Genomic DNA, 9,676 nt, shown 5'->3' on the forward strand with positions numbered 1-9,676 from the left:
ACTTATTGGGGGCTCATGCAACTCTCATCACAATCCCTACATCCATCGTGTCAAGCACGTTTGTACATTTGCTGCTGTCATCATTCTCAAAATATTTGCTTTCTGCTTGAGCCCTTGGTATCAGCTCCTCATTTTCCCCCTCCCTCCCCACTCACCCCTCCCTCATGAACCCTTGATAATTTATAAATTATTATTATTATTTTGTCATGTCTTACACTGTCTGATGTCTCTCTTCACCGACTTTTCTGTTGACCATCCCCCAGAGAGGAGGTTATATGTAGATCCTTGTAATTGGTTCCCCCTTTCTATCCCACCTTCCCTCCACCCTCCTGGTATCGCCACCCTCGCCACTGTTCCTGAAGGGATTGTCTGTCCTGGATTCCCTGTGTTTCCAGTTCCTATCTGTACTAGTGTACATCCCTTGGTCTAGCCAGATTTGTAAGGTAGAATTGGGATCATGATAGTTGGGGGAGGAAGCATTTAGGAACTAGAGGAAAGTTGTATGTTTCATCATTGCTACCCTGATAATGCTGCTGTTATTGAGCATCTCCATGAACTCTTCCAATAGAAATAGCCAATATGATTTCTGTGTATTCCATCTGGCAAATTCAACGAGTGTAATCATCATTTCTGTTGTGGAAGAAAGGTGTCTGCAACGACTAAGTCACTGGTCTTGCACACTTGTGTCATGTGATTCCCAGCTTTGTTTCCAGCACCAAGATCATATTTTCGAACTTCTGTTCTTCCACCTTTGTTTCCAACATTCACATTCCAATCAACAGTAATTATCAATGCTTCTTGATGGCAGGTTTGAGCAATGTCCTCAAGGGAGGCATTTGCAGACTGAAGAAGTTGGTAGAATTGTTCAATTTCTTCATCGTTAGCTTTAGTGGTTTGTGTATAAATTTGAATAATTGTTATATTAACTGGGTTTCTTTGAATTTGTGTAGCTATTATTCTATCATAGAGGCATTGTACTTCAAGAAAGATCTTGAAATATTCTCTTTGGTGATGAATATTATGCCATGCCTCTCAAATTTTTCACTCCCATCATATTAGCAGCTCAATAATATGTAGAATATCTATCTTTAAGTATTCTACTTCATTTTTTATAACTTCTAATTTTCCTAGATTCATACTGTGTATATTTCATCACTAATAGACAATTGTAACCCTGTCTGGTGCTGCCCACCTAGTGTCTCTCTCCAGCTCAAATCCTGGCCCCCTTCACCCTTGCCCTTCTTTGTTGAACCACTGATTGCATGGGGGAGAAACTGCCCTACAAAGCTACTGACGTCAGCAGGGCCTTCAGGGGATGCAAGTCCCTCAACACTGCAGAGAATGAAATGCTGGGCCTGGTGTGAATCTAGGAGATGCTCCAAGCCTCCAAGCCACTGAAGGGCACCCATATTTCTGGATGCCTGTACATGACTGTGAAGACAGCTGTCCTCATCGAGACCTTCATTGCCCTGGGATCTGAGGGGCAGTGGTCCAGCTGAAACATCTTTTCCACCCAGGACCATAAAACGGCTTCCATTGCCAAGCCGGAAATTCCACTTTATGCCTGGATGAACTAAACAGATGAGGACTACCTGTGTTGTATCAAGCAAACTTTGTACTTCAAACAAGGTGGGGCTCCTCAACATGATTCTGGACAATGGCAGTGAACCTCATCAACCTTATTCACGCCAAATGCCTGCAGCTCCTTCTGGGCATTTGAGGCACCTCTGAGGAGACCAGGACTGGAGTCCACAACCTATACCAGATGAAGGCCAATGGGATCCCAAAGGGGCCTACCATCGGCATCAAAGACTGCCACCAAGAGCAAATTTGACAGCTTCTGTGGCTGTCATGAGTCCCTCATAGCTGGCATCAAGTGAGCCACAGACGTGATGATTATGGACAAGGTGACAGTAGTAGCAGGTTATAGTGACATGGGCAAGGTTGTGCCCCCTGAGAGCTTTTGGGTCAGGTCATCAACACAGGCTTTGACCCCATCAGCATGCTGTGGGCCACTCTGGAGGGCTATGAGGAAACCACCATGGAAGAGGGCTCTCCGGAGGGCAACCTCTTTCTTACCACTACAGGTTATGTCAGTATCATTCAGCACTTTGAGCAAAGATGTTGCTGTCTACAACATTGGACACTTTGATGTCAAGACGGATGTCAAGTGACTTCATGAGAACTCTGTGGAATGGGTGAAGAACACGCACTACATCCTCCTCCTGGTTGAGAGGTGACGGGAAACCTGGACAGCACCATGAACCCCACTAGCTTTGTGATGAGCAGCTCCTTCACCAACCAGGTGCTGGTGCAGATAGAACTTTGGACCCACCCAGAAAAGTATCCCAGCAAAGGCTCCTTCCTGCCCAAGAAGCTGAAGCCAAGAGGCAGTGGCTGAAGCCCACCTGGATGAGCTGAACTTGAAGCTGATCAAACCATCTAGGCAGTAGGCCCAGAGATAAATTGTCCATAAATATGTCCTTTCAAGCCATAATTCCTTATGCAATGGGTTGTAATTCGAGGTTCTATGCCTGTGGCTATGATCCCATTTTGAAGGGAGTTCTGTTTTACAGAATGATAGTGAGATTAAATCCTTATCTTAATAGAGGGTGTGAGCCCAGTCACACCCTTTGTTTCCTAGGAGGCATTGTTAAGATCACATGAGTAGCAGAGCCCAGGTGGTGTAGGGGTTGGTTACTCCTTGGGCTGGTAACCACAAGGTCAGCAGTTTGAAACCAGCAGCTGCTCCGTAGGAGAAAGACAGGGCTTTCTATTTCCACCATCAATTCCAGTCTCAAAAACCCACGGGGGCAGTTCACTCTGTCCCGTAGGGTTGCAATGAGTCGGCTTTAAACCATGGCAGTGAGTTTTTGGAGCTTTAGTAGAGGGCGGGACTTAAGACACGATCCTTTATTTTCCTTGGGGATATGGTGGGCTGAAAAACAAATCATACCTCTATCATAGGCATTCTTTGGTATATTGAAATAGACTAGCTCACATCACTACATTTAAGCAGAACTGTCACAAGAACACTTTTCCTTGAGGGCATCTTCCCCCGCCCCCCTTCTGCTTGGCCTGAGGCAATGTTTTAACATCACAATGGAATTCAGGTTTGTAAGTTCCCTTAGAGCAGTGGTTCTCAACCTTCCTAATGCCACTCTCTCTCCCTATCAAGAGAACTTTGAGTCTTTCTCCCAGGGATGGAGGGTTCATTTCCCACCCCAGCTAGGGTCATAAACAAAGGCACCTGAAACTTTACCTAAAAATACTTTTGTTTTACTTCTGTCAATGCCACTTAGTGAAATATGTATTTTAACGTGTTTTTTCTTCTGCTTTCTGTATTCTAACCTCCCTGAATAATATAAGAGGGTCGGCCTGGGAAGACAGGACAGCAGCCTGATGGAAAGTTTCTTTTGAACATCCCCCACTGCAGCCCAGGTTAGCCTGATTTAAAAAAAGAAAAAAAAAGACTTCAATAATTCTAATTGGACATTGTAGTGGTCTTCTTTTATCTGGACCTGCAACATGTACGAGCCATCTGGGACATAGAGAAAATCAGCAAGATCATTGGGAAGGGCCTGTCATGAGAACTCTGTCTGAAGTGGTGGAGGCCACCAAGACCAGATACATCAGAGACGGTGGCTCAGAGGCTTAGAGAAGCAGCCCCCAAACTATGGGGAACCTTCTCCTTATGTGCCTCAAGACTGTGGAACTATGACACAGAGAGACTGGTGAGCTGGCGTGCTGGTCTATGGAGACAAAGGCCAAGAGACCAAGCAACTGAGTGACTGAGGACCGGAGAGAGACTTGCAGGCTGGCTGAGGAGAAGAACATGATTGTATCCTTACTACTTGCTGATCCTGATTTGTGGTAACCTATTAACTTCCCTAACAAACCCCCTTACTTGTATTACTATGAATTCTGTGTGATCCTGAAAATCAATTATTGAACCTAGAATAGAAATAGAGTTTTATGGGAGGAATGGTTGGTGTGAAAATAGACAAGTCTGGAGCATGGAGTCATGTCTTACTCCTTCTTCATAGCAATAGGGAAGCCAAAAGATGTGAGATGTGTTCAGCTTCTTTGCCGTTTACCATACCCAGTACCTGGGCATGCCCACTGATGCCCTTCAAACTTGACCACCACCTTTACGAAACCCTTGCCTTCCAACTGGCTTCCTTGCCCAGCCTCCAGTTCTCCTCTCCAAGAACAAGTGTGCTGATTTGAGATTGGTCTGCAATTGGTCCTTGCTGTGTCCCTCATAGTGCTCTAAGTGTGGCAAGGGGCACTGAGAACTCACTCCCATAGCCCTGCTCCGGAAGAAGAGAGATACGAAGGGGGCACCTATAGGGAGTCATGAGCTTGGGGCTCTTGAAACTGCTTGTTTGGTCTTCAGGCTGGAAGTTGGCCACCTGGTCAAAGTTCATGCACTGTCCATCTAGTCCTCCTCTGGCTTCAAGGACCCATGTCATGTGCTGGATTTACAGGCTTTCTGATTCCTCGGCCCATGACAGATGACAAAGGGCAATCAAAGGAAAAGGTGGAGGTTTCGAGTCTGAATGCCCCTAGGACTATGCCTTAGTGCTGGGCATTCTTGTAAGCCTCAGAAGAGGAAGGTTGGCACTTTTCATTCCTATTTTACATTCCTGTTTTAGAATAGACTTATTAAGGGGCAGCCAAGAAAGCGCAAAAAGATCCAGAGCCTGAGAGGGGCCAAAAAAGCATGAAAACTGGTATAGGTCTGCTGCCCCTACTGTTTAATATGCTGCTCCCTATCACAGCTCTGGGTCAAAAGACTAATTTGATTTATAATGTGTTAAAGGAGAGCAGGAATGTTGGCTAATAATAAAAATGTTGATGCCTAAAAAATAAATAGATGGTTGCCATTGTTTCTTATAATTTTGGGTCATGTCCCACGAGCAAATGAAGGGTCCAAAAGCTTTCCTCTGTCCATGCCATTCTGCTCGGCTCTGCTTTGAGGAGGCAGCTCTTCCTCGTACGTAGTTTGAGTGCCTTCTGACATGAGGGAGGGGGTTTGGTGGAGAGTGGGCCATGCATTGAGCTGTTGAGCACAAATTCAAACCCCCCAGTTGCTCTGCAAAAGACATACAGGCTGTCTGCTCCCATGAAGGTTTGAAGTCTTGGGTACCTAAGGGCAGTTCTTCTTGGTGCTGGTAGGTTGCTGCGAATCAAAATGGATCGAATGCCAATGCGTTCGGTTTACGTTTTTTGTTTTCTGACCTGAGGAGCTCATCTTCTGGTTCTATATCTGACAATGTTCTGCTACTATTCATGTGGTCTTCAATCAATGGACAATATTGTATTGTTCTGAGGAGATCCCTCAGAAGTAGACCGTCTAGTCCTTCTTTGTAGTCTGTTCTTAGTCTGAAAACTCCCCTAACCCTGATCACTTTGGATGACCCTGCTGGTTCTTGAAATGCTGATGACATGGCTTTCAACATCATGGCAACATGCAAGTTGCCACAGAATGACGGACTGGCAGACAAATGGTAGAGTGAGTACTGTAGAGAAAAATAAATAGAGGAAGGGGATAGAGCGTGAAAGCATGTCATTTCACAGCATGCTTAGGAATATAATGGAGGTGAGACCCAGATGAAGTGAGGAAGAACCAGAACTGGAAGCAAGAGAGAATCTGTGAACAGGTATCCGAAGCTATTGGTACCCTGTCCATATCCCTCAACAATGTGGAAGATGTTCTTCTGCAAGTACCAACACCGCTCACCTGAAGGCTTCTCTTGGCCTGCAAGTTAATGCGCCTAGAAACAGCTCTTAGCCCGTGCTGGAAGGAAGTTAGAGAATATGCACCCCAGCTTCCTCACCCTGTAGTGAGAAACATTCTGAGGTCATTTAAACTGATCTCTCAGAGTGCTCTGGGGTAATGTACTCAGTAACATTCTGTAAGTGGAAATGTACTTAATAAGACGTGTATTGGCTTCCTACCCTGCTTGCCTACAGGTGCTTCCTGAGTTCATGGGACCCAGGGTTCTCCCTAAAATCCTTATCTCACGATACAGCCTAAGAGCACCTGAGAGCCTCAGTGACCTCCCAACCTACCAATGCCGAGCCTCTGGGAGCTACACACCCAGGTAGAAGAAGGGCCACATGCAGGCTGGGCCGCAAGCACAGGCAATCAGTGTTGCAGATGCCTAACAGTGGCTTGTGTTCCAGGCGTCTTACTCTTCCCCATCCAAAATGGAATGTGACATTAAAATCAAGCTGAGGTCCTAGCAGGAGAGGGCAGCTGTACAGGCTTGGTGGTGAATTTTACAGAAGTTGATTAACCCAATCTGCATACTAAACAGCATGTAAATGATGTTATTATAACCCATAAGCTCAGACATATCCACAGGAATAAAAATACATGACAGTGATAAGATGTATGGCTGGTGTAAATAAGCTAGTCCAAGCAAAATCTGCTAAAAGTACTATGGAAATTCTCCAGATTAAGGAAGTGATGCCAGACATGGCCTTCAGCCAGGAGAAGGGGAAGTTGGCCTTCGGGGCCCTCTGCAGCGATAGGATGCTCTTGTTCCAGGTCCAGGGGCTAGCTGCAGCCCCTGGGAAAGGGTCCCGCTTTCAGAGTGAGTCACCCTGTAGGACAAAAGAAGAAATCACTCCGAATTCCAGAATAAATGATCTTAATATTGGTAATAGTAATTAGTAATAATAAGACCCCAACCAAGATTTCTCGCTCTGTATTATGAGTTACGTAAAGTTTCATCAATTTTACATTCACTAATTCATACCCATTTTGTTTCAACTCATGCATTGCAATCCCACATTGTAACATCATTTACCCTACTTCCTCCCTGTGGCTCCTGTTTCCATTCCACCTCTTTTCCTAACTCTCAGTACCTTGTCTTTGGATAAATGTGGCCCTTTGGATCTTAAATAGTTGATTATTCTAGCACAGGATGAGGTCAGTCCCAAACGTCAAGAGTGGCTAAGGGTTATAGTCTTGAGGGTCCTGCCTGTCCAAATCTCACCAATTGACCAGTAAACCTGATCTCTTTTATGATTTTGAGTTTTGATCCACATATTTCTCCCAGAACCTTCTAATGTGATTCATTTCAGGGAAGATGGTAGTGGTAGCCTGCCCCCATCTAGTTCTGGCCTCAGGGGTGTGAAGACTGGTTGTTGTATGGCCCGTTAGTCCATTGTACTAATTGCTTCCATAGACCTTTTCACTTTTATCACCTTTATTTCCTCTTAGAGAACCCAATAATAATAGCTGATAATTTTTGTGAATTTAGTATTACCTAGCACAGTTCTGAACCTTGTATAGGTCCTAACCCAAGGAACTCTGGTGCCATAGTGGTTACACTTTGGGCTGCTAACTGAAAGGTCAGCAGCTCAAAACCACTAGCCATTCCACAGGAGACAGACAGGGCTTTCTACGTTGGTAAATATTTACAACCTCATAAAACCACAAAGGCAGTTCGACCCTGTCCTATACTGAGTCACTATGAGCTAGCAGTGACTCAATGGCAATGATTTTGGAGTTTTTTATATGTCCTAACTCATTTAATTCTTACAACCATCCCATGAAATATGTACTTCTAAGACTCTCATTTTACATATAAGGACACGAGAAGCTGATAAGTTAACTGTCTAGTAAGTTGTTGTTGGCTCCTCCAGTTGACTCCAAGTCAGAAACAGAACAAACCACTGCCCCAGCCTTCGCCATCCTCACAATTATTATGTTTGAGCCCATGGTGGACGTTACTATGTCATCTATCTCCCTTAGGGCTCTCCTCTCTTCTGCAGACCATCTAGTTTATCAAACACCATATCCTTTGCTAGAGACTGGTCTCATAATATGTCCAAAGTCCTTGAGATAAAATACTGCCATTCTCTCTTTTAAGGACCATTTTAGCTGTACTTCTTCCAAGACAGGCTTGTTTGTTCTTCTGGCAGTCGGTAGTGCTTTCTATATTCTTTGTTAACACCATGATTCAATTCCTCTGCGATCTTTCTCATTTGTGTCCAACTTTCATCTTGAAAATCCTATGGCTTGATCCAGGTGCACCTTAGTCCTCAAAATGAACTCTTTGTGAAATAGAGGAAAGAACTAGGAGACAAAGGACATTTAGAGAGGTCTAAATACAGGCATGTACATATGTAAATATATTTATATATGACAATAGGGAAATATATCTATGGACATACATTTATATATTAAGTATTAAGGTAGTAAACAGACATTGGGCCTGTATTCAAGTACTCCCTCAATGCAAGAACATTTTGTTTTAATAACCTGGCATTGATCACTGAAGACAAAATGGGTGCATAAGCAAATGTGGTAAAGAAAACTAGTGGTGTCCAGCTATCAAAAGATATAGCATCTGGGGTCTTAAAGGCTTGATAAACAAGCAGCCATCCAGCTGAGAAGCAAAAAAGCCCACATGGAAGAATCACACCAGCCTGTGTAATCTTGAGGTGTTTATAAGATCAGGGATCAGGCATAAAAGACCCAGAACAAAAAATCATATCGATGTGAATGAAGGAGGGGGGGCAGAGTAGAGACCCAAAGCCCATCTGTAGATCATTGGTCTTCCCCTTACAGAAGGTTCACAAGGAAGAGATGAGCCAGTCAGGGCGAAGTATAGCACTGCTGAAACACACAACTTTCCTCTAGTTCTTTAATGCTTCCCTCCCCCCACCCCACCCCCACTATCATCACCCCAATTCTACCTTAACAATCCGGCTAGACCAGAACATGCACACTGGTACAGATAAGAGCTCACAACACAGGGAAACCAGGACAGATAAGCCCCTCAGGACCAATAATGAGAGTAGTGGTCCCAGGAGGGTAGGGGAAGGTAGGGGGAGAGAAGGGGAACTGATCACAATGATCAACATATAAGCTCCCCCCGCCCCACAGGGGAATGAACAACAGAAAAATGGGTGAAGGGAGACAGCGGTCAGTGTAAAACATGAAAAAAATAATTTACAAATTATCAAGGGTTCATGAGGGAGGAAAGGGGGGGGGAGTGAAAAAAACCAGGAGCTGATACCAAGGACTTAAATAGAAAGAAAATGTTTTGAAAATGATGATGGCAACAAATATACAAATGTGCTTGACACAATGGGTGGATGGATGGATTGTGATAAGAGCTTTAAGAGTCCCCCAAAAATGATTTTTTAAATGACCTCTTTGCTCTTCAATACTCTCAAGAGGTCTTTACAGCAGTTTTACCCAATGCAATAAATTGTCTGATTTCTTGACTGGTGCTTCCATGGGTCCAAGCAAGTTTTAATACTTGACAACTTCAGTCTTTTCTGTTTATCATGATGGTCCAATTCTGAGGATTTGTGTTTACTTTGCATTGAGTTGCAATCCACATTGAAGGCTGCCCTCCTTGATTTTCATCATCAAGGGCTTCAAATCCTCCTCACTATTATAATTTATTCTCAAATAAATTACAGCCACTATAATGTCTTGCATTTTAGAAGAAGGGGGAAAAAGAAATTTAGAAGAGTCTTTACTGCGTTAACCAGACTGCAAGAATCGAAGAGTGATTCTTTTGGTTGCAGTGCAGGGTGGAGGTAACAGCCAGGTTATACAGGCAAAACCCCATTTATCAGGGGCTTTCCTATAGAGCGAGCAGGTAACATTCCTTAGATCAAAGCAGGGTACAACCGCTACAGA

At 44.2% G+C, this 9,676-nt stretch overlaps 1 pseudogene; it reads left to right on the forward strand.

Annotated features, from left to right (window-relative positions):
* Positions 1 to 1,262: 1,262 nt before the first annotated feature.
* Positions 1,263 to 4,230, forward strand: LOC142437128 (adenosylhomocysteinase pseudogene; annotated as a pseudogene).
* Positions 4,231 to 9,676: the final 5,446 nt, after the last annotated feature.

Source organism: Tenrec ecaudatus, chromosome 1, assembly GCF_050624435.1.
Source record: "Tenrec ecaudatus isolate mTenEca1 chromosome 1, mTenEca1.hap1, whole genome shotgun sequence".
Lineage (NCBI taxonomy): Eukaryota > Metazoa > Chordata > Mammalia > Afrosoricida > Tenrecidae > Tenrec > Tenrec ecaudatus.